The sequence below is a fragment of the Tamandua tetradactyla genome, chromosome 16 (genome assembly GCF_023851605.1).
Source record: "Tamandua tetradactyla isolate mTamTet1 chromosome 16, mTamTet1.pri, whole genome shotgun sequence".
Classification (NCBI taxonomy): domain Eukaryota; kingdom Metazoa; phylum Chordata; class Mammalia; order Pilosa; family Myrmecophagidae; genus Tamandua; species Tamandua tetradactyla.
Genome location: NC_135342.1, coordinates 8466616 through 8493376, shown reverse-complemented (window position 1 = coordinate 8493376; position 26761 = coordinate 8466616). Strand labels below are relative to the sequence as shown.

The 26761-nt window shown below is 36.0% G+C and overlaps 1 pseudogene; it reads right to left on the bottom strand.

Moving 5' to 3' along the window:
- Window positions 1–1954: 1954 nt before the first annotated feature.
- LOC143658284 (small ribosomal subunit protein uS2 pseudogene) lies at window positions 1955–25126 on the bottom strand (annotated as a pseudogene).
- Between the last annotated feature and the right edge of the window lie 1635 nt (window positions 25127–26761).

Genomic DNA, 26761 nt, shown 5'->3' with positions numbered 1-26761 from the left:
TGCATTTTCCTAATAGCCAGGGATATTGAGCATCTTTTCATGTGCCTTTTGGCTATTTGTACTTCCTCTTCTGAGAAATGTCTGTTCATGTCTTTTGCCCATTTTGTAATTAGGTTGTTTGTCTTTTTGCTGTTGAGTTTAATAATCTCTTTATAAATTCTGGATACTAGACCCTTATTTGGTGTATTGTTTCCAAATGTTGTCTTCCATTGTGTAGGCTGTTTTTTTTTTTTTTTTTACTTTCTTGACAAAGTTCTTTGATGCACAAAAGTTTAATTTTGAGGAGTTACCATTTATCTATTTCTTTCTTCAATGCTAGTACTTTGGGTGTCAGATCTAGGAACCTGCCTCCTATTATAAGATTTATAAGATATTTCACTACATTTTCATCTAAAAGTTTTATGGTCTTAGATCTAATGCTTGGGTCTTTGATCCATTTTGAGTTAATTTTTGCATAGAGAGTGAGATATGGATCCTCTTTCATCCCTTTGCATGTGGATATCCAGTTCTCCAGGCACCGTTTATTAAAGAGATTGTTCTGTTACAGGTGAGTTCACTTGACTGCCTTATCAAAGATCAATTGTCCATAGATGAGAGGTCTATAACTGAACACTCTATTCAATTCCATTGGTCAGTATATCTATCTTTATGCCATTACATGCTGCTTTGACCACTGTAGCTTTGTAATAAGCCTTAAAGTTGGGTGATGTGAGACCTCCGACTCCATTTTTCTTCTTCAGGATATTTTTAGCTATTTTGGACACCTGTCCTTCTAAATAAATTTGGTTATTGTTTTTTCTATTTCTGAAAAGTAAATTTGGGGGATTTTAGTTGGTATCGCATTGAGTCTAGAAATCAAGTTAAGTAGAATTGACATCTTAACAGTATTTAGTCTTCCAATCCATGAACATGGTATGCACTTCCATTTATTTAGGTCTTCTGTGATTTCTTTTAGCAATATCTTTCAGTTTTCCTTATATAGCTCTTTTATATTCTTAGCTAAATTTAATCCCAAATATTTTATTCTTTTAGTTGCAATTGTAAATGGATTTTTTCCCTTGATTTCCCCCTCAGATTGCTCATTACTAGTGTATAAAAACACTACAGATTTTTGAGCATTGATCTTGTAACCTGTCACTTTCCTGTACTCATTTATTAGCTCTAGTAGTTTTGTGGATTTTTGGTTTTTTTTGACATATAATTTCATATTATCTACAAACAGTGAGAATTTTACTTCTTCCTTTCCAATTTTGATGCCTTGTATTTCTTTTTCTTGTCTAATTGCTCTGCCTAGAAATTCCAACACTAAATGTTGAATAACAATAGTGATAGTGTACATCCTTGTCTTGTTCCTGAACTTAGGGGGAAATTTTCAGATTTTCCCCATTGAGGATGATATTAGCTGTGGATTTTTCATATATTCCCTTTGTCATGTTGAGGAAGTTCCCTTCTATTCCTATTCTTTGAATGTTTTCAACAAGAAAGGATGTTGAATTTTGTCAAATGCCTTTTCTACATCAATTGAGATGACTATGTGGTTTTTCTGCTTTGATTTGTTGAAACTGTGTTACATTAATTGATTTTCTTATGATGACCCATCCTTGCATACCTGGGATGAATCCTAATTTGTCATGGTGTATAATTCTTTTAATGTGCTGCTGGATTCGATTTGTGAGAATTTTATCAAGGATTTTTGTGTCTATATTCATTAGAAAGATTGGTAGGTAATTTTCTTTTCTTATAGTATCTTTGTATGGCTTTGGTATGAGGCTGATGTTGGCATCATTGAATGAGTTAGGTAGCCTTCCCTCCTCTTAAATTTTTTGAAGAGTTTGAGCAGGATTGGTACTAATTCTTTCTTGAGTGTTTGGTAGAATTCACATGTGAAGCCATCTGGTCCTGGGCTTTACTTTTTGGGGAGCTTTTTTTTTTTTTTTTTTTTTTTATAGAAACTTGTTTATTTTCCGGCAACTTGTTTACGAGCCTACACAAGAACAGCTTATGACCACTCAGTGGTTGTTCCTACCCACTCAGTGGCCTGAGCAGTGGGAGCTGCAGACCAGTCTTCAGTTGCAGGCTGAGCACTCCAGTCTTCAGTAGGGAACTGCTGAATAGGCACAGAGGGCACCTGTACACCTTCAGACCAGTCTGCAACCTCAGGCTGAGTAGCAGTAAATTCAGGAGCTGGAGCAGTCCATTCGCCCTGAAATTCCTCCTTGGTCACAGCCTTTTCAGCAGCAGCTTGCTCTTCCTTTTCAATCTCTTCAGGATCCCTGTAGAAGTAGAGATCAGGCATGACTTCCCATGGGTGCTCACGGGAGATGGTGCCACACATGCGCAAAACTTCCCGGGCCAGCATCCACCACATCAGACCCACTGAGTGAGCTCCCTTGTTGTTGCACGGGATGGCAATGTCCACATAGCGCAGAGGAGAATCTGTGTTACACAGTGCAATGGTGGGCAGGTTAACATAGGATGCCTCTGTGAGAGGCTGGTGGTCAGCCCTGGGATCCGTCACCACCAGAAGACGTGGCTCTTTTGGGAGCTTTTTAATGACTAATTCAATTTCTTTACTTGTGATTGGTTTGTTGGAGTCATCTATTTCTCCTTGAGTCAATATTGATTGTTCATGCCTTTTTAGGAAGTTGTCCATTTCATCTACATCGTTAAGTTTTATAAGCATAAAGTTGTTCATATCCTCTCATTACCTCTATTTCTGCAGGGTCAGTGGTTATGTCTTCTTTTCCATTTCTGATTTCATTTATTTGCATCCTCTCTCTTCTTCTTTTTGTCAATCTTGCTAAGTGTCCATCAATCTTATTAATTTTCTCATAGAACCAACTTTTGGTTTTGTTGATTTTCTTGTTTGTTTTCATGTACTTAATTTCATTTATTTCTGCTCTAATCCTCATTATTTCTTTCCTTTTGCTTGCTTTGGGGTTGGTTTGCTGTTCTTTCTCTAGTTCTTCCAAGTGAACTTTAATTCCTTGATTTTTGCTCTTTCTTCTTTTTTGATATAAGCATTTAGGGCAATAAACTTCCCTCTTAGCACTGCCTTCACTGCATCCCATAAATTTTGATATGTTTTATTTTCATTTTCATTTGCTTTGAGACATTTACTTATTCTCTTGCAATTTCTTCCTTGACCCTACTGGATGTTTATGACTGTATTGTTAAGTCTCCAAATATTTGTGAATTTTCTGGCACTCTGCCTATTATTGATTTCCAACTTCATTCCTTTATGATATGAGAAAGTGTTTTGTATGATTTCAATCTTTTAAAATTTATTGAGACTTGCTTTGTAACCCAGCATATGGTATATTCTTGAGAATTATCCATGAGCACTTGAGAAAAAGGTGTATCCTGCTGTTGTGGGTGTAATGTTCTATAAATGTCTGTTAAGTCAAATTAATTTATTGTACTATTCAAATTCTCTGTCTCTTTATTGATCCTCTGTCTAGATGTTCTGTCCATTTCTGACAGTGGGGAATTGAAGTTTCCAAATATTATGGTAAATGTGTCCACTTCTCTTTTCAATGTTTACTTCATGTATTTTGGATTACTCTGGCTTGGTGCATAAATATTTATGATTGTTATGTCTTCTTGCTGAATTCATTTTATTTATACAGTGTCCTTCTTTGCCTCCTTTAATTGTTTTACATTTGAAGTCTAATTTGTTGGATATTAGTATAGCTACTCCTGGTCTTTTCTGGTTGTTGTTCACTTGAAATATCTTTTCCCAACCTTTCACTTTCAACCTATGTTTATCCTTGGGTTTAAAATGTGTCTCCTGTAGACAGCATATAGGTGGGTCTTTTTTTTAAATCATTCTTCCAGTCTTTGTCTTTTGACTGGGAAGTATAATCCATTAACATTTGGTGTTATTATTGTAAGGGCAGTATTTTCTTCTACACCTTTGCCTTTTGGATTTTATTTGTTATATTTATTTTTTCTTCTTTTTACCTTTACTGATAGTTTTCATTTCTACACTGTTCTTTACACCTGTCTCAACTGTCTTTTCCTGTCTGTCTCTAGTGCTCCCTTTAGTGTTTCTTGCAGAACCAGTCTCTTGGTCAGAAATTCAGTGATTTTTTTTTTTTTTGGTCTCACAATGCTTTAATTTTCCCCTCATTTTTGTAGGACAATTTTGCTGGATATAGAATTCTTGGTTGGCTATTTTTCTATTTTAGTATATTAAATGTCATACCACTGTCTTCTCACCTCCATGGTTTCTGCTGAGAAATCTATGCACAGTCTTATTGGGCTTCCCTTGTATGTGATCAATTGCTTTGCTCTAGCTACTTTCAAAAATCTCTCTTTCCCTTTGACATCTGACATTCTAATTAGTAAGTGCCTTGGAGTATATCTATTTGGATCTATTCAGTTTGGGGTACACTGCACTTCCTGGATATGCAATTTTATGTCTTTCATAAGAGTTGGGAAATTTTCAGTGATAATATCCTCCATTACTTTTCTCCTCCTTTTCCCTTTTCTTCTCCTTCGGGGACACCCACAACATGTATATCCATGCGATTCATGTTGTCACTTAATTCCCTGAGTACCTGTTCATATTTTTCCATTCTTTTCCCTATATTTTCTTTTGTTTGTTGGATTTCAGGTGTCCTGTCCTCCAGTTCATGAATCCTATCTTCTGTCTCTTGAAATCTAACATTGTAGGGTTCCATTGTTTTTTCTTCTTCTCTACTGTGCTTTCATTACCAGAAGTTCTGTGATTTGTTTTTTCAGACTTTCAATTTCTTCTTTTTGTTCATTGCTTACCTTCTTTATATCCTCCCTCAATTCATTGATTTGATTTTTGATGAGGTTTTCCATGTCTATTCAAACATTCTGAATTAAGTGCTTCAACTCCTATATCTCACTTGAATTAATGGTTTCTTTCTTTGATTGGGCTATATCTTCAATTTTCCTAGTATGGGTTGTTATTTTTTTTGCTGGTGTCTAGAAATTTAATATCCTTAGTGAATTTATTCTGGTGATTGTTTTAACCACTTTTAGCTAGGATTTTCTTGTTGTTCTTTGACATTTACTTCAGCTTGTTCTAGACATCTAGCTTAGGATTTGTTTAAAAGATAAAAAATTTTCAGTTCTTGTTTCTTGTCCTGCCGGTATGGTGCCTTTTTCCCCTTAGTGTTGCTTCCTATTGAAACAGAGCTCGAAAGATATTAAGGAATGATGAGAAAAAAGAAAGGAAGAAAGAAAGAAAGACACAGACGGGCTCAGGGGGTCTGAAGCTTGAGTTTACTTCAGACAGACTTCAGACAATTTTATTCTCAACCAGATCCTAGTTATATACCACAGGATGTCAATAGATATGCAGGCATTTCCTGAGGGAGCAAGATTCTTCTCTCACAGTGTTCTTCATACTTAACATAACTGTTTTGGGTAAACATTCTCTTCCTCCCAGGCTGCTCTACATAACAATCTCCACAGTTTACCGCTGCCATCCTGAGGCCAGCAGCTTGCAACAAATTCTGTAGGTCTTGCTTTAAACTCTTGGCTTCTACATTTCCCCCTTTTTATTTTATAAGCTGAGGAAAACAAGAATCACCTTTTTAGGGTGACTATAAGCAGAGGTGACCGCGCCTGTCTTAGGTTGCCCTTAGGCTCTGAAGGGTTTTACCCATCATTGGCTGCCAGTCAAGCTCTCTGACTTTGATTCACAAGAATCACATTGTTATAAGCAGAGGTGACCGTGCCTGTCTTAGGTTGCCCTTAGGCTCTGAAGGGTCTTACCTGTCATTGGCTGCCAGTCAAGCTCTCTGACTTTGATTCAGGAGGGAGCCAACGAGTTTTTGCAAGAATCACCTTTTTCTTTGTTGTTAAACACAGCTGAAGAGGAAGTGAAGTATAAACAGCCCCAAACCTAAGATTTTTTAGCTCTTGGGTAAGTGATTGTGCAACATTACCTCCATAGGCTACATGTAGATTATTCTAATTTTACATTTTAATACCTCTTTTTTGTAATTCTAAGATATCAGGACTTAAACTATCTGAAACCCTTAAAAGATGCCTTTTCCCTTTTCCCATTCTATTTCAGACAGGCCATATGTTAAAAGAGGGTAATACAAAAACTGCTCTTAGTCCTTTTACACTTTAAACTTTGTAAAAAATTTAAATTATACATTTGATCTTCAATATGAACCAATGTCATTTCTATATCATTTAGTCTATTATTAGTTTGCTCATCAATGAGCTTGTCTATGCCACAGTTCACTGGTGTTTTTCTAACAATGCTGCATCTGTATAGTTTGTGGCAATGCGGTTCCAGTGACTGCAGCTACTGTGATGCTTCCAATGATTCCAATGACAGCTGCAATAATGAGTCCAATTAGTCTATTAGTAATTTTTATATATTCTTTTGCCAAATGGATCAGTATATGTGTTTCTGGAGAGGATTGCAAAGATCTTGACATCTGCACCGGCAGCCAAATACCTCTTCTCCTTGCTGCTATAATCGTCTCATTTTCCTGCAACATAAATGCTTGGGGACAAGTGAATAGAGAATAATTTTCACAATTAGAAGTTTGATTTCTTATATGCATATGAACTTTAACAAGTATATATGGATCTCTAATACATATTTGTATATAGTGTTTATGGCTGCTAAAGAGAAGTTATAGTTACTAGAATTCACTATGAAAATTGGTCCCAGTCCTAGGAAAATTCCCCATAAATTTCTCTGAATAATGTATTTATCATCCCAAATCATGGCACAAATCATCCTCTATGTAATAACTCTGGTTTAGCTTGCCTATTCATATAGTCTGAGTTATCTTCAACCCCACAGGGGAATCTCACAATTCCATAGGAATCATTAATTATGATAGCTGCTCGATCCATATGACATGACTGCCATCCATTCCAACTTTCTTTCCCACCTAACAGGCAAGTATCTGTTGTATCCAGAGTTAAGCATATAGGTCTTTCTAAAAATGGAATTAAATTTGACACCAGTTTTCTTCTTACTGGACCTGGGAATCCTAAACTTGTATTTAGGTTATTTTGGTAAAGTTGGATTGGCCCATGTTAGGGCTCACAGATAATCCCAGTAAGTATAAATATGTCCCTGTCCTTCAGCAATCAAAATTGTATGTCCTATAGTATACATTACCCATTTAGTTATTTTTTGTCCAGGTCGATATGTCTGGGTTTTATTCTCTTTGAGGGAATCCAAACTGAAGTTCTGTCATCTGCAATGACAAGAGCAAATCCCCTACCCCACACCTTTACCATTCCTGGTTTCCATAAATCATCTTTAACATCTTTCCAATAGATTGGCTGCAGCTGCAGTTCTGTTTGGGTTGTATCATTTTTCTTTCCCAAAGTAGTAAAATGTTGTTCTGCAGGAGTCTGTGATGAATTATCATAAATGTTTAAAAAATTTAGAGTAAACAATGTCTTTGCTAATTGACCTTTAGGAGTACTTATTTTCATAACATTATCCTCCTGATCATCGTCTCCCCATTTTTGTTTTAAAAGCATAGACTTTAGCGTCTGGTTTGCTCGTTCAATAATTCTTTGCCCTGAAGGATTGTGTGGAATTCCTGTAATATGAGTAATATTAAAAGTAGTACAAAATTTATGAAATTGTTTTTCTGTATAAGCAGGACCATTGTCCATTTTAATAGATTGAGGGCATTCCACAACAGCAAAAGCATTAAGTAAATGTGATTGAACATGGCAAAAATGATCTGCAGATTGTGTGGTAGCCCAGACGAAATGAGAACAAGTGTCTATGATTACATGTACATATTGCATTTTATTAAAATGTGAAATATGAGTAACATCCATTTGCTATAATTCATTTGCTTTTTGACCTCTAGGATTAATCCCTGATGCAAATGGGAGTGCATTTAAAGGCCCACAGGTTTAACAAGTCCTAAAAATGTCCTGAGCTTGCTGTTTAAAAAAGATGGAAATTTCTTTCACAGCCCTTTGCTATTGATATGAGTCAATTTGTGAAATGTTGTGGGATTTTGCATTACCCCCATAAGAGTATCTGCTTGCTGATTTTGTAATGATAAAGGACCTGAAAGATTGGTTTGAGCTCTTTATATTCATGATAAAAAGGGGAGTAATTCAGCTTTTGACTAATGTTTGTGAATGTAAAAACATTTAGAACAATTCATTTCTTTTAAACAAAGAAGCCGTCTCAATGTGAGTAACTGTTTGGTAAACATATTCAAAATCAGAAACAATATCAAGAGATTGTGGAAAACTTTGCAATACCTGAATTACAGCTGCTAATTCAGTAAGCTGGGCTGAGGTATAAGGTATTTTCTAACTTGTTTTCCACTGGGGTGACATAAAGACAGTAATAGCTGGTGGAGAAGCTGGAAATATTTTAGGCAAAAATCCATTGCGTTCATTTTTAAAAATTGTAAAAGTTTTGACATAGCAAATGATTATTCATTTGTCCTTTAAAGTCACTCAATACTATTTGCCAAAAGGTATTGAAAATATATAGACTTTGAACCTTTTCCTTTGTGAGATTACACACTATGCGATTGAGATCATGATATTTTAATTGATAATATTTTTGGTGACTTTTGGCTATTAAAGAAATAATCTTTTGCAAATATGTATTTAAACATTTTTGTCAATAGTTTGGTAAAAAAATCCATTTTAAAACACTGTCTTGCTAAAATAGGCCTGTGGGAGATTGCAAGGTAAAGAAAATAATAAAATCAACAGGCTTTTTTAGATTTATTTGAACAAGCTGTCCTTTTTGAATGCATTGTTCAATTAATTGTAACTCTCGTTCAACTGCAGCTGTTGACTGCTTTTTGCTTAATAAATCAGTATCTCCTTGTAAAATATCAAACAAATTTTGTAACATATAATTAGGAATCCCTAAAGTGGCAGGTAGCAAAAATGAATGCAGAGTGCCAATAGTGATGTGTACTCATAGTAAATGACCAGATTTTTAAAATTGAATTCATTGGATTGATTAAAAAGGAATGCAAGAATGTGGATTCTTTATAATTGGTTGTGCATTTTTGCTAATTTTAAATTTATTTCATACAGTTTTTATGATATTTTCTCACAATAGTGGCCAAATTCTGATTTGCTTACATGACCAGGCCCAGTTGGGTCCTCTGGGAACTGGCTAGGGACCAAGAGGAGCTTCCTGGGACCTAGATATCTTTATTAAAGTACACCTCCTTCTGGGGGGATAGCCAGTCCTCCCAGCTAGAGTGTACATTTTAACTATTTCTTACCAAGGTCATGTGATAGCAATATCAGTTGCATGTAATGGCAACAACAGGTGAACAAAAAGGACTCCACAAGTATATTTTTTCCTTGCATTCAACCCTCAAATCTGATCTGCTTCCAATATAAGCCATGGTTATCCTGGGATAAATTTAGTTTGTACATATATAGTTTATATAAACACTGGACAAAGCATTAAAGTATTTTGGCTTAAAGGAATTTAGGTATTTAAATGATTTGAATATCATTTAGTCAGTAATAGATTCATTTATAGTAATAGTACTTAGATTAATAGATTAAGCCACCTGGTTTAGGGCAAGAAAAGAAGCACTTTTTGCCAGTATAATGATACCCAGGAGAAAATCAGTATTTTTTATACAGATAACAACATGATAAAAGTTAACATAAGTTATTTTGATAAAACACAGACTCTTTGCTTTTTAACTAATTATTTAGAATTTTTTTAATATATCTTTTCATTAGAACAGGCTAAAAGTCCAAGAAAACATTGTCATTTTAGACTCCTTAAATCTTTCTTGATTTTAACCATAATTTCTATTTTTACAAACCCTCAGCACTTATTATATTAGTTTAGGCTTTGTCCTATATTTTTCTCACTTAGTAACAGTTATTCATTTTAGGATAAAACTATTCTGTTTTCCTATTAATAAAAATACATCTTTCATATTTTTCATACTTAAATCATTATTTTGAACAAATATTTTACCACATATGTAATTACCATCAAAATGAAATTTGTTAGAATGTTAAATACTTAAAACACTTTAGTTAATGTTTCAAATATGCATAACTATCAATATATAGTTTTTAACAAGAATTTTTAGTTTTAAAGTTCTTAAAATATATTTCTTTTTAAAATATGAATAGGAGCTAAACTCATGGCCAGTTTCCAAACCACTGCCTGTCGAGAATTTAAGCCAACAAAAGAAGATGGGGCTACTATTCCCACTCTCTGTCACAAGACTTTACTTGTATCATTGGTATAAATTTCATAGAATAATTATTCAGACTAAACAAAGGTAACCTAACAGAATACCTTGAGTCAGAACTACAATCCCGAACTGCACACCCCGTTGAGGACCAACCTGCCACAGGAACCATCAATGAGCACTGACCCCCGTTTGGTATGGCACCTTTCTCACTGAATACTCTCTGACTCAGGTGTACATGAATCCCTATATAAAGGCACCCATCAAGAACAAGTCCAGAAACCAATCTTTCTTTATCCTGCTCTGCCAAAGGCAAGGCAAAGAAGTAATTTTTAAAATCTATCATAATAAAGCAGTTCTTAGAAATTACAACTGGTGTGGGCAAGCCAGGCTGCAATGACTCCATAGGCTGAACCACAGTATCAACTTTTATCAAATCAGTCAACATTCTCCATTTTCATGACCTCCCTCCTGCAATAAATATTGGAGAATTCCAAGAACCACGAGACTCCTCTAAACGTCCTGCTCCAAACTGTTCCCAAATCAACCGAGTCAGAGCCTCAAACCTCTCTACAGATAAGGGCCACTGCTCAACTCAAAAAGGCCCACCTGTAGTATTTGTAGTGGATGTCCCTGGAGCATCTCCTCACTTTATGCTTTAAGAGTTCCCTTATTAGATCCCTGTTTGGGTGCCAATTGCTGAGTCTGGCTCAAGCAACTGTCGAAACAGGGTAAGAAGTGGTAGTGGGAGACTGAGAAGAAACACAACTTAGAGTTTAAGACAAAGCATGAGCCAGGTAGTTCATTGCCTGACTGAACACAATAACCAAATAGAAACAGGAATATTTTCCCTGTCTTATGTTCACTGCAAAGCCTTCATAACGAATTTCCATTACTTAAGATTTAAAGCATTATGGCCTTAAGGCTGAAATCAACAACAATGTTTTTGAATAAGATCAAATAAACTTACTAATTCAGATGTTTTAACAGGCACCCCAGTAGCTTTAACACACACACACACTCCTCCAGCCACCTATTATGATTACCCGTTACCCTGATGATCCAAGGAAAATGCTTACTTTACCAATATGACTCGAGTCCTCTTCTATTGGCTGGACACACGTGCCTCTAATGAGACTTTTCCTTGGTTCCTTAATATTGATTTGGAGTCTTCTTCTTCGAGCCCCACCTTGGGCACCAAATGTTGCTTCCTATTGAAACGGAGCTCGAAGGATATTAAGGAATGATGAGAAAAAAGAAAGGAAGAAAGAAAGAAAGAAAGAAAGAAAGACACAGATGGGCTCAGAGGGTCTGAAGCTTGAGTTTACTTCAGACAGACTTCAGACAATTTTATTCTCAACCAGATCCTAGCTATATACCACAGGATGTCAATAGATATGCAGGCATTTCCTGAGGGAGCAAGATTCTTATCTCACAGTGTTCTTCATACTTAACATAACTGTTTTGGGTAAACATTCTCTTCCTCCCAGGCTGCTCTACATAACAATCTCCACAGTTTACCGCCGCCATCCTGAGGCTAGCAGCTTGCAACAAATTCTGTAGGTCTTGCTTTAAACTCTTGGCTTCTACACCTTAGGAAGGTCTACTTAGGTATTATAGACCCCAGTAAGATTTTCCCCGATGATACTGGTCTCCTTTCAGGAGGAAAGGGTCACCTGCATCAGTTTTCCCTGAGGGTGAGACCCAGCAGGTTGAAAGGCTTTCCTAAGAAACCTCTAGACACCATCTTTTTCTTATCCTGCCCAGTATGTGGTGCTTGTCTGCCTGTGGGTTCTATCAGCATAAAGTGATGCAGTACTTTTAACTTTAGACTGTCCCTGCTGAGGAATGGTTGAAACAGAGGAGAGTTTGTATACTGGCTTTAATCATTTCAGTTTTCCAGACCCTGTGGTCTGAATTCCTTGTGGGAGGGATTCCACCAGAGCTTGGACACACCCCTCTCCTGGGGAAGGCACAGCCTCCACACAAGCTCTCAGACAAATTTAATTCTGTCCTTGCCTGGAGCAGCTGGAGGTGAGAAGACTTGCAGTCGTATCCAAAGAGCAGCCAAACTGTAGAAACATAGCTACAAAAAAGAAAAGAAAAAAATCCTTTTCAGAGCAGGACCCCTATTCCTTGGGTTTGCTAATCAAGAGATTAAGTTGGTACATTGTTCTATGTATCTCCAGGTCCTATACACCCCCTCCTTTTCTTCAGGGTCCAGACCCTTTCAAGTATTTTGTGCTGTCTGATAAAAAAAATTGTTTTCTTTTTCTTTTTCTATCAACCCTGCCCCTCTGTGCCAGGGCAAAAACCAGCAACCACAGCTTTTACTAGAGGTTCAGTTGAACTGGGGGCCTACTTTTAGTAGTCAGAATTTGTTAATTATTTCCACAATTGGAGCTTGGTTGAGCCCAGCCCCTTGCTGTTTGTAATGTCTCTTTCCTTTCCTCTCTGGGTAGCACCTGTGGGGGAAGATCACCAGCATCCATGGCTTGGGGGACTCATGGTTCTGTGTAGGACCACACCTGGTTCAGCTTGAAGAGACTCTTGTACACCATGTCTTGTCACTGATGTGGCCCCAGCAATTGTTCTGTCCTTTTCTTGGTTATTTACTAGCTGCTCTGGAGGATGAATTAAATCCCACACCTCACTAAGCCCCGACTGGGAATTTAATTAGTATTAAAAACTTCTGCTCTGTGAAAGGCATCACTGAAAGAATGAAGAGACACACCACAGACTGGGAAAAGTTATATACAAAACACATATCTGATAAAGAACTTGCATCCAAAGTATACAGAGAACTCTTATAAATCAACAGTAATAAAACAAACAAATCAATTTAAGAAATGGGCAGAAGAGAAGATACACAGATGGAAAATAAGCACCCAAAATGGTGCTCAATATCATATGTCATTTGAGAATTACAAATTAAAACCATGACATTCTACTATACATCTTCAGAATGACTAAAATCTAAAAACTGCATAATACCAAATGCTGGTGAAGATATGGATCAACAGGAACTCTCATTTATTGCTGTTTGGAATTTAAAATGCTGCAGCTACATTGGAAGAAGTTATACATAGGCTTACTGTGTGATACAGAAATTGCATTCATATACATATTCACCAAAATGAGTTGAAACCTGATGTGAGCTCAAAAACCTGGACATAAACTATTGTAGCACTGTCTTCATTACTGCCCAAAACTAGAAGCAACTAAGATGGCTTTCAATAGGTGAAAGACTAAACAAACTGGCATATCCAGCAATGGGATACTATGCAGTGATAAAAAGAAATGAGCTCTTAAGCTATGGAAAGACAGGCAAAAATCTTAAATTCTTATTGTTAAGTGAAAGAAGCCAGTCTCAAAAGGTCACATACTATATGACTGCAATTACATGACATTCTGGAAAAAGTAATATGATATAAACAGTAAAAACATCAGTGGGTGACAAAGGTTCCAGGGAAAAGTTGAATTGGTGAAGTAGAAGGAAATTTTAGGACAGTGAATACTTTAATGGTAGGTACATGACATAAAAGATCCATCAACACCAGTAACATTATACAACACATGTAGTAAATTTAAGTAAACTATAAACTTTAGTTAATACCATGGAAGTTTCAAACAAAATTTTGACAACTCACTCATAATATGTAACATGTTAGTCCTGTAAGAAGGGGTAATTTTTCCACAGCCAATCCAAATAACACACCAATTTGCAGTAGATATAAGGATGCTTCCTATTTGAAGAGACATGGTTATTATATTAATGCATATTTACTGCCCAAGTCTGCCCACTAGTAAATGCTATAGCATAGATGTATAAAATGTAATAGTAAAAACCCAACATCTTTATCCAATGAATAAGATAAATGGCGATTCAGAATTGCAAAATAAAAGTGGCTTGAGAAAATAAGGAAGATTTTAGTAAAACATTCCTGGAAGACTGACAAAGTATTATTCTGAATATTTGTTACAAAACTTTGTAAGGAATATTAACAGTTGGTCTGTTTGATACTGAAAATGCATTATCTGTAAACCATAAATTATTAATATTTTAGTAACCTGGGACAAATCCAGCAGGTAAATAAGTAACCACAATTATTGAAAATTATAGTCTTTGGAATTCTAAGGGCTACTCCATTAAGAATAAAAAAATTATATTCCCAAGGGAAAACATACTATGAAAACCAGAAAATATGCTTTGAACCACTGACTTTAGAGACATAAGTATCAAGAAAGTATGTAATGATGTAATGATGATGAATTGTGGAAGGGTGATATAAGCAAAAATGTCAGAGTAGGGAACCCTCAATTATCCATGCCTTAACAAAAACAAGAAATAAACAGGTAAAGACTCTCAGAAATTATTTTACTGGAACTCTGGAAACAATTCAAAGGTTCACAGCAATGAGGTGCCTGTTCATAAAAGGTAGCAGAATCTTGGCAGGGAAGTTTTAGGGCATTTTAACCATACTCTGTCCACATACCCTGCTCCTCAGATTTGTGGCAATCTTGAAACTATAGCCCACAATCCAGTATGGGTTACTAACACCAGAGGGCACAGAATGGATCTTACCCTAAAGAAACAGCTCAAAAATATTTTGATCTGCATGGTGAGTTCCTGAAAGATTGGTTTGAAAGCCTAGACTTTATTTTGCACAACTGAAAACTCTCCCTGTGTGGACATCTTCCCATGGGGTGCTTCTAGAAACATTCACTCTCTAAGCCCAATTCTGCAAGTGAAATCATTGTCCTCCCCACTATATAGGACACGACTTCCAGGGGTGAAAGTCTCCCTGGTGACATGGGAGATGATTCCCAGGGATGAATCTGGCCCTGGCACCATGAAACCAACAATTCCAACCTGACCAAAAGGGGGAAAAGAAGTGTAACTAATAAAGTGCCAGTGGCAGAGAGAGTTCAAATAGAGCTGAGAGGATACTCTGGAGTTTTCTTTTATGCAAGCTTCAGTTAGACCTTGCCTTCAATCATAACCTGCTAGACCCCAACCAGGACCATTACAGCCAATTATAAAGAACACCTAGGGCAATATATAATATTTCACAAACGTTCTATGCACCAGACTAACTTTCCAGAAACCTACAATCTCCAATTGGGCCCCTGGACCAGATAAGTCCTGAAACCTAGAGGGCCCAGCCTCCCCAGATGTCAGATAATTCCATCTCTCTACCCCATATTAGTGACAGATCCAACATGAAAGAGTTAGTATGGCCATAGCATAAACTCTAAAGAGAGGGATGGAAAGATCAAAGGTGATGATGGAGTTATACAGAGAAGATAGGATTTAACAAATGAGTATGAATACTGACTCATTAAACTGATATCTCTTTTAGTTAGAAGCAAAAACCTAAAATTGTGGAACTGTAATCCATGTCAAACTCTGAAATGTTCTACTGCTAATTGTGGTGTTGTACTTTGAAATTTATTGCTTTTTTGTATATATGTTATTTTTCACAAAAAAGAAAGAAAAATGTCGATTTTGATGATAAAAATATATTCAAGCCTTCTAGCTTCCTACATTCTGGAGCAGCTAGAAAGAAAAATCGGAGAGGATCATATGGTATCCAAGACATACTCTGGTATCCGTTCTGTAACTACTTGTTGAATAGTGCTTTGAAAATGATTGCTCTTTTTATTTCTTTGCTTTGTATATATGTTGAACTATACAACACAAGTTAAAAAAATTAAAAAAATGAAAAAATTTGTGAGAAATAAATGAGATGTGAATCAAAATCATTCTCTAAAAACATCTATCTACTAAGTAGAAAAGATGACAGTAAAAATAAAAGACATGACAAAACGCAAATAGCAAAATGATCCTATCTTATTAGTAATTATATTAAATGTAAATGGATTAAACTCTACTTAAAAGGCAGTTATTATCCACGGGATTAAAAAAATCTCAATATGCTGTCTATAAGAGATCATTTTAGAAGCAAAGACAAAGATAGGTTGACAATAGAAAAAAGTATATTCCATGCAAGCAGTAACCAATAAAGGTGGGTAGCTATAATAACATTAAAGCAGACATCAAGTCAAATATTTTTTATCAGAGATAAAAATGACATTATATAATGATAAAAGGGACAATCATCATGAAAATCTAGCAGTTACAAACACACATGCACCTAATAACAGAACCTCAAATTATATGAAGCAAAACCTGACAAAATTGAAGGTAGAAGCAGTCATTTCTAAAATAATAGTTTGAGACTTCAAGGCTTCACTTTCAGTAATGGGTAGAAAATCTAGACTAAATATATATAAGGAAATATAAGACTTGAACCCTATAAATAAACTCAGCCTAACAGAAATTTCCAGAGCATCCACCATACAACAGAGTACACTCTTCTCAAGCATAAATGGAACATTCTTCAGGATTGACCACATGCAGAGGCTCACAACAAGTTTCAATGAATTTAAAGAGACTGAAATCACTGTAGATAACAACAAAATTAAATCAGAAGTCAAAAACAGAAATATTGATTAGCCACTGTAAATTAAACAACTGATGGGTCACTTTTAATCAACCAATAGGTCAAAGAGGACTTCATAAGAGATTCTATAAAATACATTCAGACAAATGAAAATGACAATGAATTTACCAAAGTGCACAAAGAGAGTAGTCCTCCTAAGACTATCTCACTTCAGACACCAACTACAAGTCAAAGGATCCCTCAGTGCCACCCACCCTCACTTCAAACCAGCTTGCTACAAATTTGGGGATCCCATGATCACCCTATTCCCCCTAAGATCAAGAGCAAGACAAGAATGCTTTCTTTTGCCACTGCTATTCAATATTGTACTAGAAGTTCTAGTCAAAGCAAGTAGGCAAGAATAAAAAATACAAAGCAGTCACATTGGAAAAGAAAATAAAAACTATTTTGATTTGCAGGTGACACGAGCTATATGTAGAAAATCTTAATGAAGCCACACAAACACCATACCCTAATTTAAAAAAAGCAACTTAAACGATTCATACACAAATTCAGTCAAAATTGCAAGGTGTAAGATTAAGCACTAAAAAATCAGTTATTTGTTCATGCATTGTTGTGACATCTGAGAGTCAGAGTTAGAGCAGTGAACTATGAAAGGCAGCATTACCCATTCAGCAACTGTTAAGAAAGCTGAAAAAGTGGCCAGACTTCAACTAGAGAAATGAATGAAGCTGATCTGGATAGGATTAAGGTAAATCAGAATATTGGATAAAGGATGATATGGCCCACATTTTCAAGCTTTAACATCTGTGTGAATCTGTGTGAAGGGAAAGAGATTTATTTGGTGCAAAATTTACATTTTGGACAGTGCGTTATCTAATTTAGCATTATGGTCGATTTACCTGAACACCACATCTACATGGAATCTCGAATATGGCAGGAGATCATGTTGGTTTGTTCAGGTTAGTGTGATGCCCTGGTATATCTCAGAGTAATTTGGGCAGAATATAAAACTATTTGCAAAGTCCCCTTGGGGAACTGGAGAGAAAGGAGGAAATATTCAGTTTCCCCATCTGGGGAATTCCTGATATTCACACAAGCAGTGGGGAAACCAATTCAATAGGCTGAGCCCTCAATCATGAGACTCGCCCTTGTGAAGCTTATTCCTGCAAAGGAGAATCTAAGCCTACTTATAATTATGCCTAAAAGTCACCCCAAGAGAACCTCTTTTAGTTGCTCAGATGTGGCCTTTCTCTAAGACAACCCGGCAGGTGAACTCACTGCTGCTACAAGGGACCTGAATCCTGGGGATGAGCTGGGACCTGGCATCATGGGATTGATAAACCCTTTTTCACCAAAAGGGGGAAGAAAGAAATGAGACAAAATAAAGCTTCAGTGGCTGAATAATTTCAAACAGAGTTGAGAGGTTATCCTGGAGGTTATTCTTACACATTATATGGATATCCCTTTTTAATTTATGGTGTATTGGAGTGGCTACAGGGAAGTACATAAAACTGTTGACTTGTGTTCCAGTTATGTAGATTCTTGAAGATGATTGTACATAGCTTTTACAGTGTGACCAAGTGATTGTGAAATCTTTGTGTCTGATGCTCCTTTTATCCAGGGTATGGACAGTTGAGTATACAAAATAAGGATAAAAATTAAATAAATAATTGGGGGGTGGATAATGGGTAAAACATTGGGTACATTGAAATACTGGTGGCCAATGAGAGGGAGGGATAAAGGGTATATAGGTATATATGAGTTTTCTCTTTTTTATTTCTTTTTCTGGAGTGATGCAAATATTCTAAAAATGATCATGGTACTGAATATACAACTATGTGATGATGCTGTGAGCCACTGATTATATAATATTATTGGACTGTATGTGTTTTAAAGATTTCTCAATAAAAATATAAAAAAAATACCCCTGGGGGGTGGTGGAAGGGGAAGTCAGTTGTTTTTATGCACTGGCAGTTAACAACCTGAAAAGGAAAACAAGAGAACAATTCCATTTGTAATAACATCAAAGGAAATAAAATACCCAAGAATAAACTTAAACCAAGGAATTGGAAGACATGTAAAGAAAAGTACAAAACAATGTTGATGTAAATTAAAGAATACGTAAATAAATGGAAAGATATCCATGTTTAAAGATTTGAAGACTAACTATTGTAAAATTTGCAATATTATTCAAAGAGAATTGCAGATTCTACACAATCTCTATCAAAATTCCAATGGGCATTTCTGCAGAAAGCAAGGAATTACAAGGAGCCCCAGTGAGCCAAAAGAATATTTAAAAAGTACAAAGTTAGGAGACTCAAACTTCCCAATTTCAAAACTTACCACAAAACTACAATAATCAAAACAGTAGTACTGGCATAGGATAGACACACACACACGTAATAAAAATGAGAGTATAGAAATGAAATCATATATTCAAGGCCAACTGATTTTTAACAAAGATGCCAAGACCATTCAAAGGGGAAAGTATAGTATCTCATCTTGATTCAGTAGTGCTGGGACAACTGAATATCCAGAGGGAAAATAAAGAAGTAATGGCCTACCTTTCACCATGAGAAATAAATTTTAGTCACACTGGATCAAAGCCCAAAATGTAAGTGCTAAAACTATAAAACTCTGAAAAAAAACAATGGATAATAAACATTCATGATACTGGATTTGGCAAGGGATACTTAGATATGATAGCAAAAGCACAAACAACAGAAAAAATAGGACTTTATCAAATAAAAAATTTTGTGAATCAGAACTGTCCTAGCTTGCTAGCTGCCAGAATGCAATATACCAGAAATGGAATCACTTTTAAAAAGGAGAATTTAATAAGTTGCTAGTTTACAGTTTTAAGACCAAGAAAATGTCCCAATCAAAGCAAGTCTATAGAAATGTCCAATCTAAGGCATCCAGAGAAAGATATCTTGGTTCAAGAAGACCAGTGAAGTTCAGGGTTTCTCTCTCAAGTGGAAGGGCACATGGTAAACACAGATTTTCTCTCTCATCTGGAAAGGTACATGGTGAACATGGCATCATCTGCTAGCTTCTTCTCCTGGCTTCCTGTTTCATGAAGCTCCCCGGGATGCATTTTTCTTCTTCATCTCCAAAGGTCCCTGGCTGGTAGACTCTGCTTCTTGTGGCTATGTAATTCAACTCTGCTCTCTCTTAATCTCTCTTTCTCCAAAATGTTTCCTCTTTTATAGGATTCCAGGAAACTAATCAAGATCCATCCAAATGGGTGGAGACACATCTCTAGCTAATCCAGTTTAACAATCACTCTTGATTAAATCACATCTCCAGGGGGATGATCCAATTACAGTTTCAAACATACAATACTGAATAGGGATTAGGAGAAAGGCTGCTTTTAAAAAATGGGATTAGAATTAAGACATGGCTTTTCTAGGGTACATACATCATTTCAAACCAGCACAAGGACACTGCAAAGAAAGTGAAAAGATAATGAAAGGAGATATTTGGAAATTGTATTTGGTAAGGGCCTAGTACCCAGAATATATTAAAAAAACTCTTAAAACTCAAGAACAAAAAGACAAAATTCCAATTTAATAATGGGTAAAGGGCTTGAATAGATTTTTCTTCAAAACAGATTTACAAATGGTCAAAAGAAATATGAGAAGATGCTCAACATCATTTGTAATCAGGGAAATGCCAGTCAAAACCATGTAGCATTTCACAACCACTAAAATGGCTATAATAAATAAAAATAAAATCAAATGTTGGCAAGGGTATGGAGAAATTATAACACTCTACACATTGGTGGTGAAATATAAAATGGTGCAGCTGTCAAGGAACTGTTTGGCAGTTGCTCAAAAAGTTAAATATAGAATTACCATATGATCCAGCAATTCCACTTGGAGGTGTACATATACATCCAACTGAAAACAAGAATTCAAACAAATACTCATACACGAATGTCCATAGAAGAACAATTTACAGTAGTCAAAAGATGCAAACATTACAAATGTCCATCAATGAATGAATGGATAAATGAAATGTGGTATATCCATATGATGGAATATTACTCAGACTTAAAAAGGGAGGAAGTAGTGATATATGCTGTACTACAAATGAACCTTGAAAACAAGCTAAGTGAAAGAAGCCAGGCACAACAGGAAAAATATTATATGATTCTAATTACACATAATATCTGTAACAGGAAAATCAACAGATACAGAGCACAAATTAGTGGCCAGAGGCTGGAATATAGAAGACGAAGAGTGTATGGCAGTAAGTAATGGGTGATGTGGGAGCAAAACCTGTGCTCTCAAATATATACAAACATGATTGTGCTAGGAGAGTTAAAATCCTTATATTGGAAGAAAATACCAACTGGTATAATGCTGACTTACTTTGTGGGAAATATACAATAGGAAACAGGGAAAGGTGGAGATTAAAAAGGGATGGTGTGATGAAAGCAAGTTTATATCAATATTTGCTCTAGATTTTATCAAGTTGAATGTCCTAGGAATTCCATTTATAGGTATACACTTTGGCAAGTCTTACATATATATTTCAGGGGATATGTTTAAGAATGTTCTCAGCACAACATAAAAGTGAAAACCTGGAAATGACCATCAAGAGGAGAATGGATGAATTCATTCTGTAAAACACATGCAGAAAAAATGGACCCCTATCAAGTGCGTGGTTCTTCGAAGGTATACATACCCCAGAAGAAGATGTTCTAAAATTTAATACACTACTGGGTGTGTGAACACCCTCTAAGTAGGACCTTTTGATGAGGCTACTTCAATTTTAAGATGTGACACACTTCAACAGAATGGGTTTTAATCTTCTTACAGGAGTCCATTATAAGAGAATGAAATGCAGACAAAGCCATGGAAGATAGAAGCTGAAAGAAACAAAACCTGGAAAAGAAGGGTGAGACCAGCAGATGCCACCATGTGCCCTGCCATGTGACAGAGGAACAGGAGCCAAGGAGCCAAGGAGCTCTAGCAGCAGGTCTTTGGGAAGAAAACATCACCTTGATTTGAACATTTTCATAGCCTGAAAATGGTAGGCTTAAAGTAATAAGTTCCCATTGTTTAAGATGAACAATTTCATGACATCTGCTTTGAGTAGCCCAGGAAACTAAAACAAAGGACCCAGCAACGTGTGCTGATCATGGATGCAAGGTGACAATCCCCTAGCTGACAGGAGGGAAACAAAGAGAGCAGCAGCCTTTACAAAAGTCTGAGCTTTTAGGATATGTCATTAAGACTGAAGAACTCACAATTAAGATTGAAGAAACTTACTAATTGAGCTATTAATTACATAATATATTTTAAAAATAGAAACATGCAATTTGGCTCATTAACTTTTTTCAGTCTAAGTCTCCTTGTTTGTTATATTACGATAATACTGCCTCTTTTGCCAAGTCCTCTATTTGAAATCATATCTTCAGATCTTTTAACTCAATTCCTAGCATAAAAGAGACATGAGGTGGGGGGTACTCTTATTAAAAGTATTAGCAGACATATGATTATAAATAAATGGAAAAGATTTTATTGGAGAAGATGCTTTTTAAGAATGTGATTATGGTAATTAATTTTTGCATGGTAAACTTTTTGAGGTTAAGTCTCCTTTTGTTTGTCATATAGAATCTCTTTTGCTGGTTTCCTCTAGGTATTTCAAATCATAACTTTGGATCTCTTTAAATAATCCTTTCAATAAAAGAGCCATTAAGTGAGGGGAGCTCTGACTGTATGTATTAGTGGATCTATAGTTGTGACATTATGAATAAAAAGAAATGAATAGATTCTACAAGATTCGTAAAGGTCATCCAAGGAACATATGTAATTTTAAGGGGGAAATAAGTAAATGATCCACAACAAGAGTTTCCTTCAGGGCCTTCATAGAAACTATTACACATGTCAAATGGTGCATAAGCTTCTTATTTGAAGCCTTCAGCTCATAAGTGTATCCAGCATATCTAACAACAACCAGACAACATCTCTATTCCTCTTAATTCCACAAAATTCCATAAAAGTGTCAAAAATATTATCACCCAGAGTCTGGCTTTGTATAAGCATACAATTAGCAGAATCAAATGGTGATATTTTGACTGTCTCTTTTACCAACTCACCTCATGAACTGGCAGTGCCATACTGATTATGGGAAACAGAGTCTTTAGTGCCTTTGAGTCTACTCAGAGTAGAAAACCCATTGTAAAAACTGATTAAAATTTTCCTTTATTATCACAATTAGTTTTTGTTCTTTTCAGTGAAAAATAACATATAAATGAAAAATGAATAAATTTCAAAACAAAGCATCACAGTTAGTTGTAAAACATATTTCAGAGTTTGACATTAGTGACAATTCCAAAGTTTTAGGTTTTTATTTCTAGCTGCCCTAAGCAGACTAAACAAGATATCAATTTAATGATTCAGTGATCATATTCATATGTTATTTATCTTCTCTCTATAAGTCCACCATCACCTTTGATCTCTCTATCCCTCTTTTTAGGGGTGTTTGGGCTATGTCCATGCTAACATTTTCATGTTGGAAGTGTCTGTCAATAATATGGGGTAGGGAGATGGAACTTTCTGATGTTCTGTACAGGCTAGGCCCTCTATATTTCAGTACTTATCTGGTCCAGGAATCCATCTGGAGGTTGTAGGTTTCTGGAAGTTACACTAGTACATGGAACCCTTGTGGAATCTTATATACATAAAAACCCATTTTTAAGATTCTGTTTCTTAAGAACCACCACACTCCTGGCACCAAGCTGTATTAGCTAGGGTACTCTAGAGAAACAGAATCAGCAGGAAATATCTATAAATATAAAATTTATAAAAGTGCCTCATACAACTGTGGGGATGTAAGAATCCAAGATCTGTAGGGCAGGCTGCAAGCTGGCAGCTCCAATTAAGGTCCTCAATGAACTCCCAGGAAAATCTGGCTGGCTGAAGCAGAAGGAGTAATTGTCTCTTCAGAATTTTCCTTAAAAGCCTTCTGGTGATTAAATTAAGTGTTACTCATTGCAGAAGACACTTCCCTTAGCTGCTGCAAATGCAATCAGCTGTCATGCATCCAAACTGGTCATGATATAAGTCCATGAAATGTCCTCACAGCAACAGAGAGGTCAGTGCTTGCCCAACCAGACAACTTGGCACCACCACCCTGGCCAAGTTGACACATGAACCTGACCATCACAGATCATATGACTATTTTGCTTGGAATAAAGTGACAAGAAAGAGAAATTAATAGTGGGTCTGCAAATAACATTGGAAAGTGTTTGTATTAGAGAGAATGCCACAAGAAACATTTGAGTTTAAAATCTGAAGTCCTTAATTTTTTTCTGTTGTCTGAAACCCGCAATTATTAAGTGAACTTTTTCTTAAGATCTCCTTCTCTGATTTCAAGAAGGAAAAAGTCTCACCATGCTCATCAGACCACAGCTATTTTCAATATGAACCCATACTGTCTGCATGAAGCACATCTCACCCATTGTTATAGTCTGCCAAAGCTGCCAGATTGCAACACACCAGAGATGGATTGGCTTTTAATAAAAGGGGACTTATTTAGTTAAAATGTATAGTTCTCCAGAGGAAAGGCAGCTAACTTTCATCTGAGGTTCTCTCTTACATAGAAAGGCACAAGGCGATCTCTCCTGACCTTCTCTCCAGGTTTCTGGATTTCCAAAGCTTTCCCCTGGGTGATTCCTTTCTGCATTTCCAAAGGTCTGGGTTAAGTTGCAAGTGTTGAGATGAGGTATACTGATCTGCTTGGGCTGTGCTGCATTTAGCTTTCTCTTTGAAGTTTTCCATGAATTAAATGAAACATCACTCACTGAGGAAGGCACTCCCCTTAGAGACTGCAGATGCAATCAGTCATAGATGGGTTTCACAAGCTAATGATTCAAATCCACAGCAACAGAACTAGGCATCATCACCTGGCCAAGTTGACACTTGAACCTAACTACCACACCCATGTTGCCAAATATTTTAGCCATTGCTGCTAGACACTGTGTCTGCTGAGATCATTGAATTTGACCCTCATTATCACTGGTACAGAGGTTTTACATAAATTATTGCATTTTGAATTACTGTCTGTGATTTTAGCACATTAATAACTAAATTACAGTCCTTAAGAACCTTAAAATTCAGATTTTGATACCATTTGGCTAATACCAAGAATCACTGTCAGGAAGGGTTTCATTCATTTACATTAGCAATCAAGGGTTGTTGTGTAGGGTGGAAACTTCCAGTCTCTCTGTACAAACTCAGCCCATTTCTTGAGAGTTATTCCTAACTCTCCTGTGGCTTTGACACTGAGTCAGTTTCTACTGCAGGAGAATCACTTTTCCATATGTGAGCACTACCCAATAACCTGTTAGGTCTCCTTCCCTTATAAACTCTGCCTCTTAACCAGCAATACAAAATACTCACTTGAGTCTAGCTGCTGCCAGGATGGTGGGCTCAGTGTGACAGTCGCTACCACCCACATAGTGTGAGGAGAAGGCAGCCAGATGGTGAGATATGAGTTAGTGATTTGGTGACCTCATGTCCACACGGAACTATCATATCCCCTGTAGTGGCAATGACAGCCTACACTTGGGAAAGCAATGAATAGTTATGAAAATTTTCTTCAGAGTTTTCAATCCCCAGAAATGATTAAAGGTTTCTACTGAGCATTTTCAAGGATGATTTCCTGTCATCTTAGGTAACAAATTCTCACCTAAGCAATCAAGAACTGCTGAATTCTGAGCAATGAAGAATTGGCATAGATGCTCATGTATCTCCTTGCATTCTATGCTCTCTGTAAAGTTCTTATATTGACCATCCAATTGTTTGTTATTTCTCAGACTGTAGAGCACAACCATCATTTAATTTATTGCCAAATAAATGTATCACATAAAGTAAATGAAGTTTCAAACTGAGTATTCAATTTGATTAATGTGAAAGCAAAAACATAATATCAATATGTGGCATGCGTAAACAGTTGCCTCATTTAACTAACTTAATTCAAGATAACCAAGAAACCTAAGTGAGGTGGACATTCTCTAGAAAAAAAATACACTTTGCCAATTTGGAAGTCAGTAGAGATGGGAAGTCTAAACAGAACAAAGTCAATAAAGGAACAAGAGTTTATAAACATTGCTCAAAATGAAAAGCACCAGGATCAATTGTTCATTGGGTAGTTTCTGCCACTCTTTTAAGTATCACATAAAACACTGCTATTTATTTAATTCAAAAGCACAGAAAAAGTAACATTTCCCAATGACTTTATACATCAAATAAAATATTGATGATAAAAAAACCCAAAGATTATATACTGAATCCAGTACTGCTGAAAGATCCCCAAACACCCTTCAGATGGAGACCTTTTTATATGATGTATAAAATATAGCTCACAGACTGAGTAGGAATATAAAATAATATTTGATAATAAAGGTCAGATTATTTATGTAATTCAAGTATGTTTCCATATTTTAAAATCCATTAACATATTTAATTACATTTATAGTGATAAAGATCAAGAGCATTGAAGGAAAAGTGAAAATTCAAAATGAGTTTTTGAAAAACATGTTTATAGATAAATCTTAACACACATACAGTCAATACATAGTGTACAGTGTCTCACAATATCATCACATAGTTGTATATTCATCACCTCATCCTTAGAACCTTTGCATCACTCTAGAAAAGAAACAAAAAAGATAAAACTCATATATTTCATACCTCTTGCCCCTCCTTCTCATTGACCACCAGTATCTCAACTTACCCAATTTTTAAAATCTTTATTCCCCCTATTACTTATTTTTTATCCTTATTTTTTTTACTCATCTCTCCATACCATGGTAAAAGGAGCATCAGACACAAGGTTTTCACAATCACACAGTCACATTGTGGAAGCTATGTCATTATACAATCGTCTTCAAGAATCAAGGCTACTGGAACAAATTTCACCAGTTTCAGGTACTTCCTTCAAGCCACTCCAATATACCCAACTGAGATTTATAAATCAAATAGAATTTAGATACTAATATGTTCCACATATTTGGAGATTGTGCCAAATACTAGAGAAATGTTCCATATCTACCTACAATTGAATATATGTAAAATTAAATATATCACACAC